Below are 24,403 nucleotides of genomic sequence, written 5' to 3'. Positions count from 1 at the left end.
TTCGAACATGGACAAAAGAGCTGATCTCAAGAGGTGAGGTGAGAGTGACTGCCCTTGACATCAAGGCAGCATTTGACCAAGTATGGCATCAAGGAGCCCTAGCAAAACTGAGGTCAATGGGAATCGGGGGAAAACCCTCCGCTGGTTGGAGTCATACCTAGTGCAAAGGAAGATGGTTGTGGTTGTTGGAGGTCAATCATCTGAGCTCCAGGACATCACTGCAGGAGTTCCTCAGGATAGTGTCCTGGGTCCAACCATCTTCAGCTGTTTCATCAATGACCTTCCTTCAATCATAAGGTCAGAAGTGGGGATGTTCGCTGATGATTGCAAAATGTTCAGCACCATTCGTGACTCCTCAGATACTGAAGCAGTCAGTGTAGAAATGCAGCAAGACCTGGACAATATCCAGGCTTGGGCTGATAAGTGGAAAGTAACATTCGTGCCACACAGGTGCCAGGAAATGACCATCTCCAACAAAAGAGAATCTAACCATCTCCCCTTGACATTCAACAGCATTACCATCGCTGAATCCCCCAATATCAACATCCTCGGGGCTACCATTGACCAGAAACTGAACTGGAGTAGCCATATAAATACCATGGCTACAAGTGCAGGTCAGAGGCTAGGAATCCTGAGGCGAGTACCTCACCTCCTGACTCCCCAAAGCCTGTCCACTATCTACAAGGCACAAGTCAGAAGTGTGATGGAATACTCTCCACTTGCCTGGATGGGTGTAGCTCCAACAACACTCAAGAAGCTCAACACCATCCAGGACAAAGCAGTCCGCTTGATTGGCAACCCATCTACAAACTTTCACTCCTTCCACCACCGACGCACAGTGGCAGCAGTGTGTACCATCTACAAAATGCACTGCACCAATTCACCAAGGCTCCTTAGACAGCACCTTCCAAACCCGCGACCTCTACCAACTAGAAGGACAAGGGCAGCAAATACGTGGGAACACCACCACCTGCAAGTTCCCCTCCAAGTCACACACCATTCTGACTTGGAACAATATCGCCGTTCCTTCACTGTCACTGGGTCAAAATCCTGGAACTCCCACTAACAGCACTGTGGGTATACTCACATCATATGGACTGCAGCAGTTCAAGAAGGGAGCTCACCACCACCTTCTCAAGGGCAATTATAGATGGGCAATAAATGCTGGCCTGGCCAGCGTCGCCCACATCCCAGGAATGAATTTAAAAAAAGGGCGTGGGAAGAGACTGGACCAGGGGAGAAAAGACAGAGTCAAGATCGGAAGAAACAAGTTCAGTGGGGCAGGAAAGGCTGAAACAATGGGTCTGCCAGGACAGTCCTGTTTGTGGATTTTGGGAAGGAGGTAGAAGTGGGCTCTCCGGAGTTGCAGGGCTATGAGGTTGGAAGCTGTCGAGGGAAGTTCTCTGGAGGAGATGACGGTCAGTGACGGTCCTACAGACAGTGACCGGAAATTAAGCCATCCCAACAAGCCAGATGGTGGCGGGTGTGTCATAAAATGGAGCTGGAGGCTTTCCCGACCCGCTCAGCCTCCAGCTCCCCTTACGTAGGGCCGGTGGGGGGCGGGGTGGGTGGCGGCGAGAAACAGCCCGTCCACCCCAGGCCAATCAAGGCCCTAAGTGGCTACTTAACGGCCACTTAAGGGTCTTTGCCTGGCTCCACGCAGATTTTACGCATGGTAAGCTGACATCCTGGAGCTGATGGAGGGCTGCCCCCGCTACCCCAACCATGCCCAAGACCCAACATGCCCCCCTTCCCCCCCAAAAGACCACCCTTGCCTTGCTGGGGCCCAACCGATTACCCCCGGCGAGGCAATCAAAACATACCTGCCTTCCCAGTTCCCAGGCATCTTCTGTGCATGCTGGGCTGCAGTCCCAGACAACAACAGTACCTCCATTGTCACCAGGTTTGATCATAACGTTGAGGTTAGATTTGAGATAATGGAGTGGAGAATGATCGGAGGGAGACAGGTTAGAGTGAGCGAGGGGAGCGGGAAAATTGAGACGGCCGATTTCATGCCGACAGTTCTCAATGAAAAGATCAAGAGTGGGTAACGGACCAGAGGGAGGGGTCCAGGTGAAGGGAGAATACTGAAGACAGGCGAAAGTGTCCGTTGTTCGAGGCGAGGACTCCTGGTCAAAGAAGTAGCGCACTGGTTAGCACCGCAGCCTCACGGCTCCAGGGACCCAGGTTCGATTCTGGGTACTGCCTGTGCGGAGTTTGCAAGTTCTGCCTGTGACCGTGTGGGTTTTCACCGGGTGCTCCGGTTTCCTCCCACAGCCAAAGACTTGTAGGTTGATAGGTAAATTGGCCATTGTAAATTTCCCCTAGTGTAGGTAGGTGGTAGGGAAATATGGGATTACTGCACCGTTAGTATAAATGGCTGGTTGTTGGTCGGCACAGACTCGGTGGGCCGAAGGGCCGGTTTCAGTGCTGTATCCCTAAATAAATAAGTGAACCTGGAGGCAAAGGTGACGGAAGAAGAGCTCAACGTTATACTGAGTGCAAAATTCACTGAGGTGAGGGTGTAAGGGGATAAAACTGAGTCCTTTCTTAAGTACAGATCATTCAGCATCAGAGAGAAGAAGGTCAGAGGGTATTGTGAATACATGGCAAGGGGTCAGATTAGGAGAAGGGATGGGGTTAGAGGGAAGTGAACGGGAAGAAGGATCTGGAGGGGCGTTGGTACCCATGAGCTGCTGGAGCTTGAGGAATGACATTTCTGCTCACCTGAGAGCTGCAGGGGTGATAGGTCCGTAGGATTGGGCTAGTTGCAGATTAATGGACTCCCAGAGTGGGCGAGGGGACCATTCACTGCAATGATTCATATATAAGGTGAGCCTCCTGCTTTCAGCCCCCAAGCAGTGACCTAAATTTTTAGTTTATACACAAGTGCAGTGCAATCTGCCATCTTATGGCACATCGTGCATCCTAATTTGAAAGATGGTTTAAAAAAATTCCATCCAGAAATAGACTGGAGAGGAAAAAAAAACAACTGAAAAGAAATAGCACAGATCTTTAGCATAATTAAAAGGTGCGGCTAAAGCCAAAGTAAGCCAATTCTCTGCTCACTTTCCAAGCTAAATAGTTGAAGGGCAGAATTGCAAACTTTACTCGGCAAAGATGAGAAGGATTTTTTTCCCCCCACAGGAAAGTGGACATGGAAAACATAATTTAGTGTGTTAATTCATTCAGTTAAAATGGATTGATACTTGTGAAGTTCAAGTGCCAGACCTGCTGAGAATTTCCAGCATTTCTATTTTTATTACAGATTTCCGGCATCCACAGTATTTTGCTTCTGTGTTGTGATACCTGTCAAGGAAAGGGATTGAGTGTTTTAGCAAAATTACTAGATTTGTTAGAGTCACAGAGGTTTTAGCAAGAAAGCTTTGCAGTGGGAGAACTACTCAATTGATGCCGTCATGTATAGACCGTGGAAGGAATGAGCTCAATGGATCAAATGCCTTTTCCTCAGTCCCAGTTTTTTTACACGTGATCATGAATTTATGGTATTAATTCAATTTTATGCTTCTGTTAATACTTAAATTCATCTGGGCATTGCTCTGGCAGTTGATGACATCATCTGAAGCCAGTTGAATGAATGGCCGTTTTGTACCACACTGCCAGCCAGCTTTCATCCTGTATTTAATGCATCAGAGTCATTTGACACAGGATAAACATGGGGGACTGAATATTATACAAAAGTACAAGAGACTTATTTGAAGATGGGTACTTCTGAATCAAGATGAACCCTTCCAACACCAGCACAGTGAACGTATTTACTCACCCAGGCGCCGTTAGGCTCAGGAGCTGCCAATGAATATAGTTGTCAGCACAGCCTGTAAAAACATGTCAAGGACTGGCCTGCCTGCATTTATATGATTAAGTCAGTCTTCAGTCTCCGAGCTTTCAATTCAGCGAGAACTCTGTCTTTAAAGTTTTAATAAATGATGCTGCCTCCAAAATGAAGAGCAGAAAAAAAAGCAAATGAAAGATTTTAAGCTTCATTATATATTTGGGCAGGTTAGAAAAAAATGAGATTAGTTTGGGGACCAAAAGTAACAGGAAGTTTTATTTTACAAAATGAGCAGAGGATAGAAAAAAATTGGGAGTGGTTTGATGGGTGCAAGAGATTTCAAAGTGCTTAAATTGAATTTATTTTTAGTGTTTTAGTTCTGTCAAATTAATGCATTGATAAATCTACTCCTGCCAATGCAGTGACATATTGCTGTAATCGTGTTTACTTCAGCATCACAGGCCTGGATATTAACAGGGACAGGTTTCACAGGTTTTCGGAGGTTGGGGGGAGTGGTGGTGGGGGAGCAGAGTTTCAGACAGGAAATGTGGGTTTCACAGCAAGTTGTGGAGTTTTCCACAGAAGTATGTTTTATTCCTAGATAGATTCCGGGGTGGTATCTGATTTCTCATCCCAGGGGTTTTTGTATGGTGGGTGTTGGATCTTTGTAGGGAGGTAGGGGAAGCCCTCCTGCTGCTCCTGGCCCACAAGCAGTGCTGTAAAAGCACCTATCTTCTCACTGAAGCTCTCCTCACCTCCCAACGCCTGGGAAACTCGGCCAACCACTGGAAAACTTGCAATGCAGGTTTAATCAGAGGCTGCCAGCCTCATTAAAATATTTAGATTGCCAGCCGGCCTCCCGGGAGTGGGTTGGCTGCCCAACCCTTGTCCTGCCTCTGTTAAGCTCAGAAGTGGCCAGGTTGGAGATACTTAAAATTTTATCCCATCTGACCTGACCCCCAACCCACCTGTTTTGGATGTTCAAATTGATAATTTTCCAAACTATGCAGCCCATGTTGATGAGCCTTTTTTGGCAGCATAAAAGTTAACTGTGATCACTGACACAAATCAATAGTCCACCCTCCACGTTTGGAGGACTGCTGTATTTTTACACACTCAGGTTGTATGCCAAGTACCTGAATTTTTAACTTAACTTTCTCAATCTGTTCCTGGGAGAATGTTATCACACTGTTGTGAAATCCATTCCTGACATATCAAACTTGGCACAGAACCATTGCAGAAATTTAAAACAACCACAGTGTATGAACTTTGTTTTAAAGAGGCATAATGGCTTTTGCAAAGCATTTTACACTTTTTAAAAACAAAATGTGTATGCAAATAAAACGGACTGTACCCTGAACCATAACCTATTTATTATGTTTAAGTGAGCATAGTACCAAGTAGACGGTTCCTGGAATTGCCTGTTGAGTGGAAGGGTCCTGTATTCTGATTGCATGGAAACAAAGGTCCCATGACAGTAGACTGCCAATTTCTGTAGAAATTGTCTTCAGTGAATGGAAATGAATTCTTGATTTATATGGACTAAAATTAGTCTCAAGACATTGGGTACAATAGCAAGATGATGATGAAGCTGTACAAAACTTAAGTTAGGCCCCAGTTGAACTACTGTGTGTAATGTGTTGTGCTCCATTTTAGAAACAATATTGGACTCATAGGAAGGTTGCAAATTAAGTTCACCTGAATGATACTAATATTTGGAGTATATAATTATGATCTGGAACTTGATAAACTAGTACTATATTTACCAAAACAGGGAAGGTTTGGGGGTATCTAATTAATGTGATAATTCTAAAAGGGTTTGAGAGGATAAAAAGTGAAAGATCATTTCCACTCGTTGCTCCATTAGTAATAGGAGGGCATATGTTTACAATTAGTACGAGAAGGAGGAAAGGGAGGTTAGAAAAACATTTTCATGTAAAGGGTTATTAGAATATGGAACAATTGGGGTCCTCCCAAAACACACTCAATCTGTGTTCACAGCAGCCAGGCAGTTTCTGTACACCGAATAGCGTCTCCCATGAATCAAAGGGTTTGCTGTTTTCTCACCTGTTGGAGTTTTCAGGGATGTATGATGCACATTGCATAAACATCTTTGCACATGCAGCTTGAGAAATTGTTAATCCTGCGGCAAACTGACCCATTTAACCTGCACGTAACCATTATGGATCATAGGAGGTGTCGGCCTAGCCTTAGAAGTTGCTTCGTGGCTGTGTGTTGGGATGAGCCTGGATTGCAACACCTTGGCTGAGCTAAAAATTCATATAAGAGCTCTGCATTTCTTCCATGGTTTACGCCTGACCTAAGCACAAGCAGTTATTGAAACCAAGTCAATCTCAACATTTATGGAGGAATGAGAGAAACACTCAACAAAGAAAAAGATTTTAAATCCATGAAGAATGAGCATGGAAATAGCTTGAGAGTAAATAGCTCCAGTATAGGGCTGGCACTGGCATTGGGACAATGGACTTAATTTCTCCTCCTGTGCTGAAATGTCTGATTGTTTTAGCTCCATTCATCTGTGAATTTTTCAAAATTGAAGCAAAAACCTTCGGCTCTGCCAGTGAAGAAACAGAGCAGCTAATTTTGGAGTCCATTCATTGTCATAACAAGAAAGAAAAATGAAAGAGATGGGGGCAGTGTCAGATTTGAATATATGTGTGGCTTTTAATCTGTCACTTTCGATCAGAATAGTTTCTATATGATGTCTGTGTTCACCAATCTTTGCAGCCTTAAGCAAAGCGGTAGGAACAATCCTAATGGGGTCTTTCTCTGAGGGAATAAAAATCTTTATTCTTATAAAGAACATCTGAAATATTGTAAAAATATTGTGCTTAAACTGTAGCGAGGAATATCAATTGCCATGAGCATTGCAATGATAAACTGACATTGAAAACTGTGTTACATAAATAAATCCACCAGCTGCTTATAATAGACCAGGTTCCCTGAGGTATTTTTGCCAGTATATCAGCCTTTTACTTAGAAATTGCATTACCATTTAACCTTGAATTTCAGAAACATAAAACACGATCATTTTGGTTTTCGAACAGGGACAAGCTTTCTATACAGCATTGCTATTTTAATTTAGTGCTCAAAACTTTTGAATGCCCTTTCTTACTGGAAAGGTTAATTATGTAACTTTCAGAGCACAATATCTTTTGACAGACAGGCATGAAGTGCAGAGATCAATGCACACTATTTATCATGCTTTAGATTCTCTGTTCAATCCTTAACACTGATGGCTGTAAAATCAGGAGTGCCATGAACCAGGTGTACTGACCTCCATACCAGGTTCTCCAATCCTTGTGTCTACTGAGTGCAATTCCGTGCTGGGAGAAGAGTCTCCAAAATTGTGCTCGTACGTATTTTTCTAGGATAACATTGCAGCACAGTATTTTTGGAGATATTTCAGGTTGTACTTTTTCTGGAAAATCTTTGTGAGAAACCTCTTGAGTTGCAATGATCTGCATTAAGTATGTGGATCAGTTTGACTTTATTTACATTATAAGAATTGGCTTTGCAATCCTGGTAAAGTACAGTTGGCAATGGCTTGCTGCTAGTCCGGAGCTAGCCAGAAACAGACTGAGCTAACTGCTCACAATTTACAACTCATTTGAATAACAGAAATGAGCTTTGAGCGCAGTCTTGGCTTTGCACTGCCAACTAACTGAATGGAGGACGTATAAAAATTGAGCCAGCAGTTCAAATTTAAAAGGATGTGCCCACTTAAGGCTTAAAATGGATTTTACTTAATTGTCAGCCTTTGCTCAAAAGGAGGAAGAGGTGTGAAGCAGAAATGGTGAAAAGAAATCCAGTGCACTGGTCTAAAACAGAATCTATGGGCAAGTGAGAGAGCTTTGCGACTCCCATTCGCTGCTTAAAGGCTAGCAAATGAATGCCCTGTTGTATAAAAGGAATGTGAGGAGGGCTGCCCTGTTTAGCACAGCACAGTGATGTTCTCAGAGGACAGGAATGCACCATAACTGTCAGGAAGTAGTGGCCATGCTCTGCTTAGCACACTGGTCTCATATATGATGCTCTGCACTCTTGGGAAGCCTAACATCTGAGACGGATTCTGTCAAGCTGATCACTCTTTCCATAGTGATGGTGATGAATGTGTTGCACCTTCCAAACAATGCCTATTTTTCACTTGACTAATGCATCTGCAAACAGCTAGCCGATTGTTTTGGTATGTGGCATCACCACGAGTGGTGGCTTTAAAAGGATCCGGTGATTTTCACACTTTTGGGAAGAGCTGTCTCCTACATATAGGTTGCCTGCGGATTGGCCTACAGAAGATGACTTTTTGAAGACAGACCTCCTTGATATGCATCAGAATAATTGTTTGGGCCAGTAAATACTGTTTCTTGAAAGAAAGAAGGAATTAGCATTCATATAGCACCTTTCAGGCCATCAGTATGTCCCAAAGTACTGCACTGCCAATAGATTTGTTTTCAAGTGTAATCACTGTTGTTTTGTAGGCAAACCTAGCAGCTAATGTGAACACAGCAAGGTGCCACTTTGAGGAATGAATCTTGGCCAGCGCACAGGGATAGAGCTTCCTTCTGTTCACATAATACCATGGGGTCTTTTACACTTATCTGAACAGACAACGGGGTTTTAATTTAATGTTTCATCTGAAAGATGGTTCCTCCGACAGTGCCATGATCAATTGAAATGTCAATCTAGGCTTTGTGCTCAAAAGGTATTGGCTAATAAAATTGACACTCAAATGTTCAATATCAGAATAAAATAGAGACATGGTGTAGGTCTAGTGAGGTGGTATTGAGATACAGTTCTGTGAGCACAAATTCAAGAAAACCTGCATCTCCGTGAGGTAGCAATGGACTGGTTTAAACTACATGTCACGATCGACCCATTCCAAAGCCTTACGATTTGATGATGCCCTTCAGTGACTATGACTGGGATTTTCCTGGCCCTTGGAGCCGTGGGCCCAGGAAAATAGGGGGAAACCCAATCTGGACAGCTCCCCAATGTGGTCCTGCTTCTGGGTGAGTTTCCTAGGGACAGGCTGTCAATGGAATCAGGAACCCACCTGCTGGAGAAGGGCAGGCAATTAAGATACATAAGGCCTCAATTAACAGCAATTCTCGAAGAGGGAGGCAGGTTTTCTGGCATTCCACAGGCCCCTGCTGTGTCTGGAGCCCAGCAATGCTTCAGAGACGGCTTCAAGGTCGGAAGTTATCTTGCCATCATAGCCTGTTGCATGTGCTGGTATAAAGGATCAAAAAGGCTCTATGTGGGACATCCATGGCCAAATGCATTCATGTGGAAGAGTTCCCACTCCAGACTGATGCCCCTGACAGTTCTAGTCCTTCGCTTCTCGTATGCCTTTTGGACCCTTTCATGAGCACCTCCATTTTGAGGTGGCCCTCTCGCTCTCTCTCTGCCTGAACAGCGCTCACCTGTCCCAATGGGGCTGCCAGACGGTTCTCCCATGGGCGCCCTTTGATTCACCCTCCTGTTGCCATGTGCTACCCACTGTCCATAATTGGACAGCGAACGCCTCGCATAAGATCGCACAGGCAGGCGGAAAGCTGAAATGAGTAGGGTTGGGACCCGGAAATGTTCCCGACACCCTCAAATTTAATTAGTTGTGAAGATTCTGGCCTATCTGTCCACGTTTCCAATTTTGTTTCTGTGTTGTTGCAGAGGGAGAGAGTCAAAGTAAGGCAATCTCTGAAGTGTTATTGAATAAAAAATTTTATCAGACCACACATATCCATTTGTCCAGCTCCCTTTTGAATGTCTGCAGTAAATCCACACTCACTGCATGAGACAGCAATTCTTCCCAAAGTTTGATGGCCTTTTGTGAAAGGAAAAGCCTCCTGACATAGTCCCATGCTTACATAACTTCTCCATGTGTTTTCTGGTCCTCCATCACCTATCACTTATATACTGATAAATTGGGTTGCACTTTCTTGTTATTCTTGAGCATCACTAGCAAGGCCAGCATTTGTTGCCCATCTTTAATTGCCACAGAGAAAGTGGTGGTGAGTTTCCTTCTCGACTGCTGCACTGTGCTGTAAGGAAGGGAGTTCCAGCCTTTCTACCCAATGACAGTAACAGAATGGCAATATATCTCCAAGTCAGAATGGTGCATGGCTTGGAGGGGGAGCTTGCAGATGGTGGTAGTCCCATGTGTCTGCTGCCCTTGTCCTGCATGGGTGGGGGAGGTTGCAGGTTTGGAAGGTGCTGTCAAAGGAGGCTCGGCAAGTTGCTGCAGTGCATCTTGTATATGGTACACACTGCAGCCACTGTGCGCTATTGATGGAGGGAGTGAATGCTTAAGGTGGTGGATGAGGTGGCAATCAAGCGAGCTGCTTTGTCCTGGATGGTGTCGAGCTTCTTGAGTGTTGTTGGAGCTGTGCTCATCCAGGCAAGTGGAGGGTATTCCAGTACACTCCTGACTTGTGCAGCATTCCAACAATTAATTTTGTACACTCACGCCTGGAATGTGAACTCAGGCCTCGGAATGGGAGCTCAACCTGCTGTCTGTTGAATACCAAAATCCAATAGTTAATGCTGCTTTTTGCCTAATGTCATCAAGTTATTCTTACGAAGAATAATAACATGAAGCATTTAATCAAATACCTCTGGAGAACTTGAAAATATCTTAATTTTTAAGTGTGGAAATGGAAATCTGTATATTTTGCTGCTGCTCCCCACTGACCTCCGCCAAAACACTGACCTGATGTGATAGTCCAGGTGAAAACCTTTATTGGAAAGCCCAGAGAATTTCTTCATGATGTGGAACCCAATGCATCTCTGCAGCGTAGTCTAAAATGGTAGGAAACGTTAGAGCACGTGGGACAGTGAAAAGAAGCAATGCCCACAGAATCTTTCGGCTTTGAAAGTATGGTTCTCCCTCACAGTCTTCCTCTTTAAGCTGTTGCAGTACCCTTCAAAAAAAATTGCAGAAATCATCTTTAAGATGTCATGTGCATGTAAACAGGATTTTAAAAAGTCATATAAATGTGAGCAGAATCATGTCAAAAAGTGACATATTTGAACAAAAATTTTAAAGTCAGGTAAATATGAAGAGAAAAATTGAACAATCTGATACCTGCATTTCTCATACATTTTGAAAGTGTTATTCATTGTAGAAATCCTCCTTTCAATACTATGGTGGCCTCATTAAACTCATAACTCATTAAATATTTGCAAATGCCAGAAGAGGCTCATTGTGCTGCCTCGAATTGGCCCTAAAAGTTTCTGGTGCAAAAAGATTGTAAGAAGTGGGCAGTTAGCCCAAATTCCCACCAGTGCCATGTTTCCTGAATTATTTTTCAATGTCGAGGAGTTAGATAGCGCATCCTGTGGAGGAGCACAGAATCGCCTACAGCAACTGAGGATTTCCATGTTATCATGCACACTCGCAAAGTCACTGTCAGTTTCAGCAGTGTAATGGCTGCAAACGTCACCATCATTATTAATGCAAAATCCATTATATAAACTTGTCAGAGTGATTGTGTATGTAGAATATTATTAAATATTGTTTCATACAGATATCTTGGTTTGTAGTTTAAGTGTCATGTTCACCATATGGTTGTAATTAGTTGAGTAAAATTATGAACTCATTATAAAATTAAACTGTAAAAATGCAGCTAAAATGTGTGACTGCTGCTTAATGTTTTTCTTTAACAAGGAAAGACCTTTGAGCCTCATACTTGAAGGCTTTTCTCAACAAACCTCAAAGAGTTAGTTGTAGTCGAGCAAAGTATTCACTTGGAATTCAGCTGAATGTACCAGTGGGAAAAATATGTCATTGCTTGTATAAAAATATATATTTTTACCATTTTATTTTAAAGCTAGCATGCTTTTTCCATGAAGTAGTAATGATATCTAAAAACCACAAATTGATTTTCGATGTCGAACTCGAATGACCTCATACTTTTCAACAACTAGATGTCTGTAAATCTGGTCAGTTAGATTAATCAAGTTAGATTGTTTAAATCCAATTGAACCAACAGAGGCAAAAGTCTAACAGTATTCATAGAAGCAAAAAGCTAAGTTCTGAACTGCTAAAGCTGTAAGAATGAGTTTGATTTTCTTCTCATATTCGCCTTTTGTTGTCTACTAACACAGTTTTCCAAGCATTCATTTTACTGGACGGAACTCGTAGACTGTGTGGAAGTGTGATTTTCTAATAGAAAAATATAGCAAAACTTAGAGGGTAGTATCAAAAATGTTGTCAAACTCTGGGATCTGATCTTATAACCATTGTGTGAAGTAAAGAGATGATTAACAAATCTTCTATTGCGTTAAGCATATTAGACAATACACACAGATTCAAAAAAGATGATTCTGACTGGATGCAATAATTTTAACCCAAGGGTAACTGCACAAGTTGGCTTCCACAAAAACATTCTTTTCCAACTAGATAAAAGGAAATGAAAAGCCTTTATCTAATGGCCATAATCAGTTGAAAGGAGAAAATTCTGAAGATCGTTAGTTGACAAGCGTCTACATTTCCAGCTGAATTTTGCATTGTGCCCACATGAATGCTGATTGGTTGGAACCTGTGCAACAATGGGAGTAAACTCCAGTACTGAAGCCTTTCCTTTTATTGAAACACTCATTCCTCTCAACTCCTAATTAGTGTCAATGTTTTCCAGCTGTTTCTCAGTCCTCTCGTCTCAACCAAAAAAACCTTTAATAAAGTAGTTGCCATGGGGACAAGCCTTAAACAGGAACTGTTAGTCCTTTATTAGATTCTTTCTCGATATTCTTAGCAGCAAATGTGTCATCGGAAACACAGGTGGCCGGAATAGTTGACCATTGAGTATTTTGCCCAAAGAAGTATGCAATAGTTTGGAAATATTCGCATCAATTAAAATGAGAACTAAGTTAATAACATGATTTGAAAAAGTGAGATTATTCTGGAAGGGTAAAAATCCTCTTTTAAGAAAATACAGGAGAATGACCATTTTTATCCGCCACTAATGACGCACAAACAATTGCATTCTCAAAATCACAATTCTCCTAGCGACAGAGAAATTTCTTTCCTTGAATCTTTAAATACACACCTTGTCAGATACTTGGATGATTACAGAAAAAAAGAAAGTATTTGCATTCCCGAGGTGTTTCATCATGTCCTCAGGCTATCTCAGATGGTTCACAAACAATTAATTACTTTTGGAGTAAAAGCAAAATACTGCGGATGCTGGAAATCTGAAACAAAAACAAGAAATGCTGGAATCACTCAGCAGGTCTGGCAGCATCTGTGGAAAGAGAAGCAGAGTTAACGTTTCGGGTCAGTGACCCTTCTTCGGAACCCGGAGTTCCGAAGAAGGGTCACTGACCCGAAACGTTAACTCTGCTTCTCTTTCCACAGATGCTGCCAGACCTGCTGAATTACTTTTGGAAGTTAGTTTTCCTGTGCAGGTTAATGCAGCAGTTAACCTGCACCACCAAGGGCTGAATTTTCAGGTGGGAACAGAGGCAGGGTGGGGGTGAAAATACCAGCACTGGCTGGCATGCCAGTTCCCCATCACCATTCTCGCTGCCAGCCAGTTTCACCAGGGTTCAGGAGAGGGTGGCCCCAAGAACCCACCCCATCTGTTGATAACTGCAATTAGGTTTGTTAAGGAGCTCTTCAAGAGCTCATTGAAGGGCATGTTGTGATTTTGGTGGGAACGCATGTGTTGGACACTGGATCGGGGTAGATCAGGGTGCATGGAGGCAGATAGACAGCGGGGAGATGTCATGGCCACCCCAAAAAATTGGGTAGGCCCGTAAAAGGGAGAAGGGCTCAGAGGGTGACTCAGTCACAGTGCCTTCAGGAGAGTGGTGACTTAGCGCTCGGGCTGTGCAGGGGGGTCATCACTCTTCTGGTGTTGCAAAGGCATAAGAGGAGGGGGCAAAGCTTCCAAACAATTGGCAGGCCACCTGAGCACAAGGAGGGAAGCAGATGGCAATGGAAGCAAGACTCTCAGATTTCAGGTCCAGTGGCAACGAAGAACAACATCCTCTGCAGGACGGGCAGAGCCCTGGGAATGCAGAGGGCAGAAGAGAGGGACAAGGAGCAGAAAGGCAACTGAGGCCATACCCTCAGCATAGGCTGCACCGCCAAAAATGCAGCTACCTGGACATGTCAGAGAACCAGTATCGCAGGAGACTGCGACTCTCCTGGCAGATGGTCACAGAGATTTGTGACCGCATCATGGAAGACCTTGCAGCACGGCTTGCCATGCCCTGCCAGTAGCTGTCAAAGTCACTGTGGCCTTGGACCTCTTCGCCTCTGGCTCCTTCCAAGGATCAGCTGTGGACCTTGGGGGCATCTCACAAGCAGTAACACACCATTGCGTCTCACAGGTCACTGATGCCCTATTTGGGAGAGCGAGGAAGTACATTCAATGCGGACAGATGGGGCCTTGCAGGTGCAAAGCGCAGTTGGTTTCACCTCCATCGCTGGATTCTCCCAGGTGCAGGTCTTCATCAATCTCATCCATGTGGTCATCAAAGCATCAACTGACCACCCAGTGAGATTTATCAACAAGAAGGGTTTCCACCTCCTAAATGTATAGCCAGTCTGTGACCGCAACAAGAGCTTCCTGCATGTGTGTGCTTGCTTTCCTGTCAACTGCCATGATGCCTTCATCCTCTGCCAGTCCAGGCTGCCGCAGCTTTTCAATCCACTGCACCCGCCCAAACTCCATGGATGGATTCTAGGGGACAAGGGTTATCCCTTGAAGAGATGGCTACTCACTCCTCTATGGGAACCCGAGACAGAACCACAAAGGCACTACAACCAAAGCCATCTGCTCACTCGGGCCACCATTGAACAGGCCATCAGGCTTCTGACGATAAGGTTTTGGTACCTGGATGGTTCCTGCAGTACACTCCTGCAAGTGTCTCAAGCATTGTGATGGTCTGCTGCGCTCTCCACAACAATGGCCCTCCAGAGAGGTGTGGACCTTGAAGCTAGTGATGCTCGAGATGGACTAAGCTCATCGGAGGAGGAGCAGGAGGTGAAAGAGGATGAGGAGGAGGAAGAAGTAGATGCCGAACACTGAGGTGCTCTGGCTGCGCAGGGAGGTGGCTGCGCCCAGCATGGCGCTCAAGATTCTGGTCACGATGCCATCAAAATCAGAGATCATCTGATCCAGGCACATTTCAGTTGAGCCCCTCCATCCCAGGATGAACAGCAAGATCTGGAACTCACTTTGACTGCCCAAGAGAATGCCTGGAACAGCTCAACTCTTACCAGCAATGAAGGATGCACATCTGCCCAGAAGTTACAACGTCACTGTTCACAGACCCTTGCTCCTCGATACCACGTCATCCCACATTTTCTGTCCCACCATTGATAAAAGAAGGCTCAGACATCTGGCTTTACGTGTCAATATTTAATTGGTGCTCAAAAGACAAAAAGAGCTTAGTTACAGGTGATAGATGACTCAGTGACCCACTCGGTGACCTCTGCTCTTTGTTACTTCTAAGCGCTGCTGCCTTTGTGACATTGGATAAGGTGGAGACAGCCTGCTCACTTGTCTCTGCTTGCGGCTGAGATGCACGTGGCGTACGTCCTTGTCTTGCAGGTGCTGGTGGGGGCATCTCGAGAGGCTGCTTTACTGAATTCATTGCAGGACAGCCTCCTTCCCTGGGCCCTACTGCACAGATGGACCCTCTGTCAGAGAGACCAAGGAGGCCTTTGATGATGATGGCGCCCCATGCGGGGTGGTAACTTCATCCTCCTCAGTGACAGCCTCAGCCCTTGACTGGTGCTCCGAATTGCTGGAGGGGACCATCAGCTGGGATGCAACTGGCATCCCCTGCAAACATCTCTGCGCCATCAGCACTGCTGACCAGTGTTTCAGAGTGTAGCATGCTGCTACCGTCAGTGTGCAGTTCCTGCATGCACTCTGAGTGCTGCCGCATATTACTCTCCATAATGTTATTCACTCTCTCTATGGAGGAGCTCATGTGCTCAACGCCCTGAGCCATGGTGACACACGAGTTGGTTGGACTCCTCCATTCTCAGCCCATGACCATGCACTACTCAGAGGGTGATTGCCCACATCTGCCTCTGCCTCTGTCACCTCCTCCTGTACATTTATGATGTGCTCATCACCTTGTGCCATCCTATCTAATCATGCGCAAGGATCCACCTAAGTGACTGTATCTGTGCTGGTGGAGGGTGTGCTTGTGAAGTGTGATAGTGCTTGATCTGAGGTCTGCTCTGGCAGTGCTTGGTTCAGTGATGGTGCAGGAATCAGTCTTTGTGCCTCGACATTTGAACCTGTGGGAGACACAAGAGATCATGAGAATTAGCCTTGGAAAGCTGAAGCCTTTGCACTACTAAGGCTTCCCAATGCAGCTCAGTCTTCAGCATGCGGCCAGATGGGCTGGAGTGCAATGCACTCCCTTATTGCACATACTCCAGCTTCTATTCACCCTCTCTATCAGGGCTGCCCATCTCTCCTTCCCCAATGGCTCGCTCCTCCATTATGGTGATGATGTGTTGGAACCCCTCCTCCTGTCTGGGCCCTCTTGCGGGCATTATCTACCTATTTCTCCTGCAAGGGAAAAAAAAAAAAGAGATAAGGCACTGCTGGCCTTTATGGCCAATGCCGACAGCTCATATACATAAGAGGCTGCATGCATCAGTGCTGGCAGGCTGTCAGCAGCACTGTGGTTCTGAGCCTTGCTGAGGGGTCAGTAAGTACCCTGGGCACACATTCCTCTGATGGTCAGGTGCAGCATGCACCCTCAGGCTCTTCAGCTGGAGTGTCTACTGGGGGGAGGGTGAATACCCAGATGACTAGCCTGAGGGTTCAGCATCGCACTCACCTTGTCAGAGCAAATAAGGTCATTGAACCTCTTCCTGCACTGGGCCCAGTTCCTGCAGACCACACTCCGCTTGCTCACTGTCTCCGCCACCTCGATCCAGGTCTGTTTGGCATGGGAAGGTGGTCTTCTCCTGTCACTCTCTGGAAAGAGGACCTCCCTCCATTCCCTCACTCCCTCAAGGAGCACCTCCAGGTCGGCATTCACAAAGCGTGGGACAGCCCTGCCCTGGGTCCCAGCCCTTTGCCTCTCCTGCTCCATCAGTAACAGTACCACACAGTAATAGTTGCCGTGGGTGGTTTAAATTGGGCCCGCTCTCTTTCAGACCTACCTCTGTCCCTGCAGCTGCTATTAGCTGCCCAACCTGCTCTGCAACCAATTAACAGTCTTCCCCTGTAAAAATCAGGGGCTATGACTGCTTCCCCCCGGGAGTAGGATTTTCACCCAGAAACAGTCCCGCATCCTTTTCCTGCCCTGGAAGGAAAATCCTGCCCCAAGTTTCCTGAAACAGCAAGTGAGATGAATGACCATTTATTTCTGTGTTTCATGATGATTGAATGAGGAATTTTCACCAGGTTACTCGGAGTCTTTCCTGCTTTTTGATGGATCTTTAATGTCGCTCTGAAGACGTGGCCTTTACTTGTAATGATTCCAAGGGGCTAAACTGTAAAGGGTTGCAGCTTTGGATTCTCCCACCCTTGGGAAAGGGAAGAGAAAAGTTGGGTAGAAAAGGCAAAATGTAAAAGGTTCTGCAATAGGTCAGAAGAGGGAGAGGCAGAAGTTATTGATGATGAATTTATCATCTGTTTTAGGCTCTTCAAGGCTCTGGTGATATTTAGTTTACCGGGTATGGGGTTACTGTACCTTGTGACAGTGGAATAGAAGGTCGGATCTATGCTTTACTATTCAATCTTTTTGATCTGACTTGTTGATTAGAGAAGAATCGTGATTTTATTTTTGTAAGCTTAAAAAAGATTATTAATTTTTAAGATATGGACATCCCAAGCAAAGCTGGCATTTATTGTCCATCCCTAGTTGCCATTGAGAAGCCATCTTATGGACTTTTATTTATGTTTTATATTTTAACTACTATCAGAGTTTCTTATTTTATGACAGTAAATAATAATCCTCTTTTCGAGGTCTCTATTCCTAAATCCCAACACATGCAAGATGAAATTCAGAAATTCCTGTGAAACCATTAACATCTGGGATTACAAAGCCTAACTATCATGTAACTTAAATATGTGGTAAATCAGTGTTTGGAGATGATTCATACATGTGTCAGTGTGTAGACAGCATTGTTAGGGTCTGGATTTGCTATAGTGGGATATATATTGCTCATTGTCCTTAATACTACACAGATTAGTGCAAGCTGTGCTAATGTTTGGAGCTTGGAATTTGTAAGGTAGCTGCTGAAAGGAAAATGTATTATAAAACTAATTAAATTAAACCTGTTCAGTAAATAGAGCTGCTACCCATGCTTTCTCCAGGACTGGTGCACATAAGCACAATAGAGTGAACACTGCATCACTGGAGGTGTTGTTCTGTAGGTGAAGCATCTGTTTGTTCTAGTACTCAGGTGAATGTTAAAATCCCATAATGTTATTCGAAGGAGAATGGGGAGTTCTCCCAGGGTCCTGTTCAACATTTGCCTTAACCAACACCATCAAACAGATTAGTCTGGTCATTCATCTCATATCTGTTGTCTTTCATAAAAAAAACTGCCACATTTGCCTACATAACAGCAGTCACTGCATGTCAAACCAAATCAGTGGACATGAAATGCTTTGGAATGGTCTGGAGAGAGATATTAATGAATGTGTTGTATAAATGCACTTCTTTCTTTGGATCCAATTGTCTGTCTGCAGTCACACCTGCTCATCTCCTCCGCCACCAACATCCCCCACCCTGACTCAACCAAAAATATCTCCTGAAATGAGGCAGTCAGAAATGTGGTTTTTAAAATTACTCGTTTAATCTATTTAAAACATCAAACTCTCCTCTAAGGATTTGCATTTTCCAGCTGACTGTTCTATTTATATAATGGAAGCAAAGCGCTGGTGCCAAGCCACACAGCAGATGGATAGTTCAGCTTCGATCCAGTGCTCAGTCACAGCCTAGATTATAAAAAGAGATGTTCTTCTGTGCAGGAACATCTATTCATATTAAACAGTTCATTTTGTAGTGAACTGTCAAGTTAAATCTCATATTCTTACAAACTAAAATTGCACCACTCTTAAATTTCTAAAACTTATTTAGAATTACTCTGTATTTGAATGATGAACAATTTTTGTCTGGGAACGAAGTCAGGACAACTTAAAGTATTAGGAAATGCTCAGACTTAGCGTAGGATGTGCTAATTCCAAGACAAGTGATCTTTATAAGAATATATCTATTCCTCTATAAGAACAAGGGTGACCACGGTGACTGCACCAACTACCGTGGAATCTCCCTGCTCAGCATAGTGGGGAATGTCTTCACTCGAGTCATTTTAAACAGGCTCCAGAAGCTGGCTGAGAATGTCTACCCTAAGGCACAGTGTGGCTTTCGAGCAGAGAGATACAACATTGAAATGCTGTTCTCCCTTCGCCAGCTACAGGAGAAATCCCGTGAACAACAGATGCCCCTCTACGTTGCTGTCATTGATTTCACCAAAGCCTTTGACCTCATCAGCAGACGTGGTCTCTTCAGAGTACTAGAAAAGATTGGATGTCCACCAAAGCTACAAAGTATCATCACCTCATTCCATGACAATATGAAAGGCACAATTCAGCATAGCGACGCCTCATCAGACCCCTTTCCTATCCTTAGTGGTGTGAAACAGGACTGTGTTCTCGCACCTACATTGTTTGGGATCTTCTTTTCCCTGCTGCTGTCACATGCGTTCAAGTCTTCAGAAGAAGGAATTTTCCTCCACACAAGATCAGATGGCAGATTGTTCAACCTTGCCCGTCTAAGAGCGAAGACCAAAGTACGGAAAGTCCTCATCAGGAAACTCCTCTTTGCTGACGATGCTGCATTAACATCTCACACTGAAGAGTGTCTGCAGAGACTCATCGCCAGGATTGCGGCTGCCTGCAACGAATTTGGCCTAACCATCAGCCTCAAGAAAACGAACAACATGGGACAGGACGTCAGAAATGCTCCATCCATCAATATCGGCGTCCACGCTCTGGAAGTGGTTCAAGAGTTCACCTACCTAGGCTCAACTATCACCAGTAACCTGTCTCTCGATGCAGAAATCAACAAGCGGATGGGAAAGGCATCCACTGCTATGTCCAGACTGGCCAAGAGAGTGTGGGAAAATGGCGCACTGAAACGGAACACAAAAGTCCGAGTGTATCAAGCCTGTGTCCTCAGTACCTTGCTGTATGGCAGCGAGGCCTGGACAATGTATGTCAGCCAAGAGCGACGTCTCCATTCATTCCATCTTCGCTGCCTCCAGAGAATCCTTGGCATCAGGTGGCAGGACTGTTTCTCCAACGCAGAAGTCCTCGAGGCGGCCAGCATATACACCCTACTGAGCCAGCGGTGGTTGAGATGGCTTGGCCATGTGAGCCGCATGAAAGATGGCAGGATCCCCAAAGACACATTGTACAGCGAGTTCGTCACCTGGTATCAGACCCACCTGCCGTCCATATCTCTGCTTTAAAGACGTCTGCAAACGCGACATGAAGTCCTGTGACATTGACCACAAGTCATGGGAGTCAGTTGCCAGTGATTGCCAGAGCTGGCCAACGGCCATAAAGGCGGGGCTAAAGAGTGGAGAGTCGAAAAGACTTAGCAGTTGGCAGGAAAAAGGACAGAAGTGCAAGGGGAGAGCCAACTGTGTAACAGCCCCGACAACCAATTTTATCTGCAGCACCTGTGGAAGAGTCTGTCACTCTAGAATTGGCCTTTATAGCCACTCCAGGCACTGCTTCACAAACCACTGACCACCTCCAGGCGCTTACCCATTGTCTCTCGAGACAAGGAGGCCAAAGAAGAAGAAGATGATCTTTGAAATTGCACTCTATAAATATGTAGAACAATAATTTAAAAAGAAATATTGAATGACAAAACAGAACATTTCCATTTTAGGAAGCATGTGCATTTTGTAATACCATTGAATGTCGATGTTTGGAAAACTGTATATAAATAGTATAAATTGTTATTTTTCAGGAGGCAACGTCCTTACGAACTGCCTTTTTTTTCTCCTACACTTACACGCTGCTTGCCACTATGCTTCATCTGCCAGTGAGAATGATATGATGCTGATTCCTCTGCTATTGCCCAATGTCACTTATAGTGTGATTTGAGCTGGCTGTGTCTCTTAATACAGTGATGGGATGCCTCTCTGTTGTATGATATTCTGTCTGGAAATTAGATTGAATTGACAAAGCCATCTCAGTGAGAATATCAAAACTGGCTGATCTGCAGCTCTCAGACTTGATCCTTTCATTTGTGATTTGATCATCTTATGATTCAATCAACAGTCTGTGCTTTCAAGCAAATTGTTTTGGGTTCCATTTTTCAACAACACTTGAAGCAGCTGGCAAATGGAATGCTTTAAAGGCATAATATGAGCATGCAGCAGGAACAGATACCTAGGATAAGCAAGTGTAGACAAAACAAGTGTAAACCAAAATAGACTATGGATCAGCAAATTAATCAGAGGTGAAATAAGGAAGAAATACAAACTAAAACTGCAGGGAGAAATGTATAGTTCACTGGAACGAATACAGGAGTATTTTCATGTCCATGCAGTTCAAACTTATGGAACTATAAAATGAACTTATGAAGTAAACCTGAAAAGGACACTTTTCTTATAAACAAAATGGAAAGGTGACCTTTCCTTTCCTGCCAATACACATAGAACTATAAGAACCTAAGCTAATGTTCATGTCTGGACAAGTCTTGGAGAAGTCATTAAAATATAAACAACCTTTCTGGGTGTATCCATGAGAATTATTTAAAATGCAAACAACCTTTTCTGGGGTGATGGCTGCTTCTCTCCAATGATTGTGTTAACAATACTGTTGCAGACATGTTGACTCCAAATTCAAATTCCAAAGAATGGGTTTGAAAAGCCTTACTTTAACAAGGTGACATGAGGATGAATGACATCCAGAATCAATTGTTGAACAATGGCCTTACCATCAGAAATCATTTATGAGGACACTGGAAGGACAAAGTATGGTTACATGACAGAAACTGGATTTCTGAAAAGCAACTTTAATAAAGGTGTATTCTGGGCAGACAAAGGAGATCCATCTATGTCATCAAAAAGACAGGACCCTGCCTAAGATTACCAGCTTTGAACTACATGTAGGCAGCGACTGGAGTTTGGCCTTGAGCTCCCTACCTAAGAAATCGTTACAGGACTTCGCCATTGACCTTTGGCTAGAATATAACAGGAGCAGTCTACAAAAGCACATCCATCTTTCTGAACCTCCCAAGTCTTTCTTCAGTGAACAAGGAAAAAGATTACAGGCCTGCACCATTTCACACTGGGGAAAAGCAAGTTTAACAGAGGATTCTTTAAAATCATCAGACCTAACGCATGTTATCTTTATAATCGCTATCTTTTCTTGAGTGTGTCTGTAGCTGTATGAGAGTGGGTGTTGTTGCAGCTATTTTGGGTATTGTATAATAAACATCTGTCTTTCTTTTAAACTTATGAGAAAACCTGTGATCTGTTTATTCTTGATAATTAAAGCACTCAGGGGTTAAAAAAACACCCATTTTTTAAAAAAGGAATCTTTAGTCAGTTGAGAGGTGAAAAGGGGAACCATGCATCTCTTACCAGTCCGTAACAATATACAGAAACATGTTAAGAGTGTGCTCAGAGTTCAAAGTGTAATAGTTTAATCGGAAGAGAGTTGTTAGCGAAGAGGTCAGGCATAAGATATTTAATATATTCCATGATTACTTTCTGCAAATATTTTCTAGAGAAAAGATGAGCTGCAACGTGTCCTCCATAAATAGCAATAATCCAATTAAATTAATAACCAATAAATGAGAGGGAATTACACACAAGCTAAAATGGCTCAGAACAAATAATGTCTAGGGATTGATATTTACCTTCGAGAACTAAGAGGGACAAGAGGTGAAGTTATGAGCCTTTAAGATGGATTTAAACACTGGGGAGGTCCTTTGACTGGAAACAGGCTAAAGTGGCATCCATTTTTAAAAGGGTTAAGAAAACACCCCCAGGCTGCTACTAGTTCAATGTTGGATAAAAGAATGAAACTGATTATCAGGAGAGAACTTGCAGATAGCCAATAAGATAACACCAATTAAACAGCAGCCAGCATGGATCCAGAGGGTAAGTTACAGCCTTGATTTTCTTGGTAAGTTACATTCCAAGTGGACCGTGAAAAGATCTATGTCCCATTGAAGGGAATTCTCTATGATGCCACCCAAAATAGGGTGGGATCACAGCAGAGAATGATAAAATATGTGACTCCTGAGCTCTAGCATTGCCTCAATCCTCCTCATGTCCTCATCTGGGCCTCCACTGGTTGCTCCTTCCTTGCCCACTGCCTGAAAATAATGGCAAGCTTGGGCACTGTGCCTTTGGTGGATTTTCATTCCATTCCCTCCACTTTTCCCTTATTCTTGGGGACTTCTATGTAGAAGATGGCTCAGGGAAATGGCAGTAGTCAATCTGAGGTTCCCCCTTGGAGGGACGGGACCATCTAGCAGCCTCCTTCAAGTCAGGCACAGCAATTATCTGCTGAAGGCCCCTGTCTTTGCTGACAATCTTGGTGCTATCTTTCCAACAGTTCTGCCCTTTTAAGGTCCCTTGCTACCTCTTCTAGTGTTGGAATGTCCCCATTGCAGCGTTGCTGATATTCCCTGCCCTCATGCTGGTGGGCTTACTCTTGACAGTGGAGTCATCCCAGCGCAGGAAAATGAGTCACAGTTAGGGTGGATACAGAGAGGGGCGCAGAAGTTCCATTCTGCCAGAACTGCATTTCAAAGAGTAGAATTCCCCACCACCCTGTGAATCTTGCCTTCCAAAATGTTATGATCCCCTTTGGAGACCACCTACAAATGAAAAGAATCGAATCCACCAATTGACCCCAATTTAGGAAACCACACCAAAAAGACAAGATTTCACTTTTATAAATAGCATGAAAGCTTGCTACCAACAAAAGATACAGGATTTCACAGGGAAGAACAATAGCATTAATAGAACAAAGAAAAATGGGTAGTAATGCTCTGACAAACTAAGTGAAAAGCATACCTGCATGTTTCTGGAAGTTTTCACAATTTAGAGGTAATTATGTGATATGGAAAGCACATGGATAAACTGCTAAGGTTCCCCCGTGTCTCGCAGCAATGTTGATTTATCAATTTCTGTCAAACTATCTTTCTCTCTGTTACCAAAATTAAGTAAAGATCTTACAAAATCCCACTAAGAGTTAATATGTAAAACACTGCTATTAATAGAAGACAAGGTTATGTAAGCATGCTTCCGATAAATAAAGTCAGGATTAGGTAATTGTCGTTTGTTTACTTAAATTATTCATAAATTTCCCACATGCTGAAAGGAGCTCTGGGTTCAGTTGTGTAATCATTTACAAACACTGGTTGATAAGTGCTGCTGTTGAGTGTTCACAGATCACAAGGACTATATTTGTTTAATTATGATAATATAAAATTCATGTGTAGTTCATGTAGCTTAAAAAAGGTAAAGCTGGTGTTGTCGGACATAGGAGAGATCTGCACTGGCTATACAGGGCAAAGGAGCCATTTGTTTTGCTGGCACTCAGTAACAAACAACAGGTAAAT

The 24,403-nt window shown here is 43.9% G+C and overlaps 2 long non-coding RNA genes across 2 annotated transcripts in view; one reads left to right on the top strand and one right to left on the bottom strand.

Moving 5' to 3' along the window:
- Window positions 1–23,971, bottom strand: part of LOC137347732 (uncharacterized) — a 38,752-nt gene extending 14,781 nt beyond the window's left edge. Inside the window, exons 1-2 of the long non-coding RNA XR_010969009.1 lie at window positions 23,856–23,971; window positions 10,524–10,734 (exon numbers count right to left, since the gene is read on the bottom strand). This is a non-coding gene — a long non-coding RNA (uncharacterized lncRNA). The remainder of the gene's footprint in view (window positions 1–10,523; window positions 10,735–23,855) is intronic.
- A 305-nt stretch (window positions 23,972–24,276) lies between these two features.
- Window positions 24,277–24,403, top strand: part of LOC137347731 (uncharacterized) — a 41,381-nt gene continuing 41,254 nt past the window's right edge. Inside the window, exon 1 of the long non-coding RNA XR_010969008.1 lies at window positions 24,277–24,397. This is a non-coding gene — a long non-coding RNA (uncharacterized lncRNA). The remainder of the gene's footprint in view (window positions 24,398–24,403) is intronic.

Source organism: Heterodontus francisci, chromosome 32, assembly GCF_036365525.1.
Source record: "Heterodontus francisci isolate sHetFra1 chromosome 32, sHetFra1.hap1, whole genome shotgun sequence".
Lineage (NCBI taxonomy): Eukaryota > Metazoa > Chordata > Chondrichthyes > Heterodontiformes > Heterodontidae > Heterodontus > Heterodontus francisci.
This window is presented reverse-complemented; position numbering and strand designations above follow the sequence as displayed.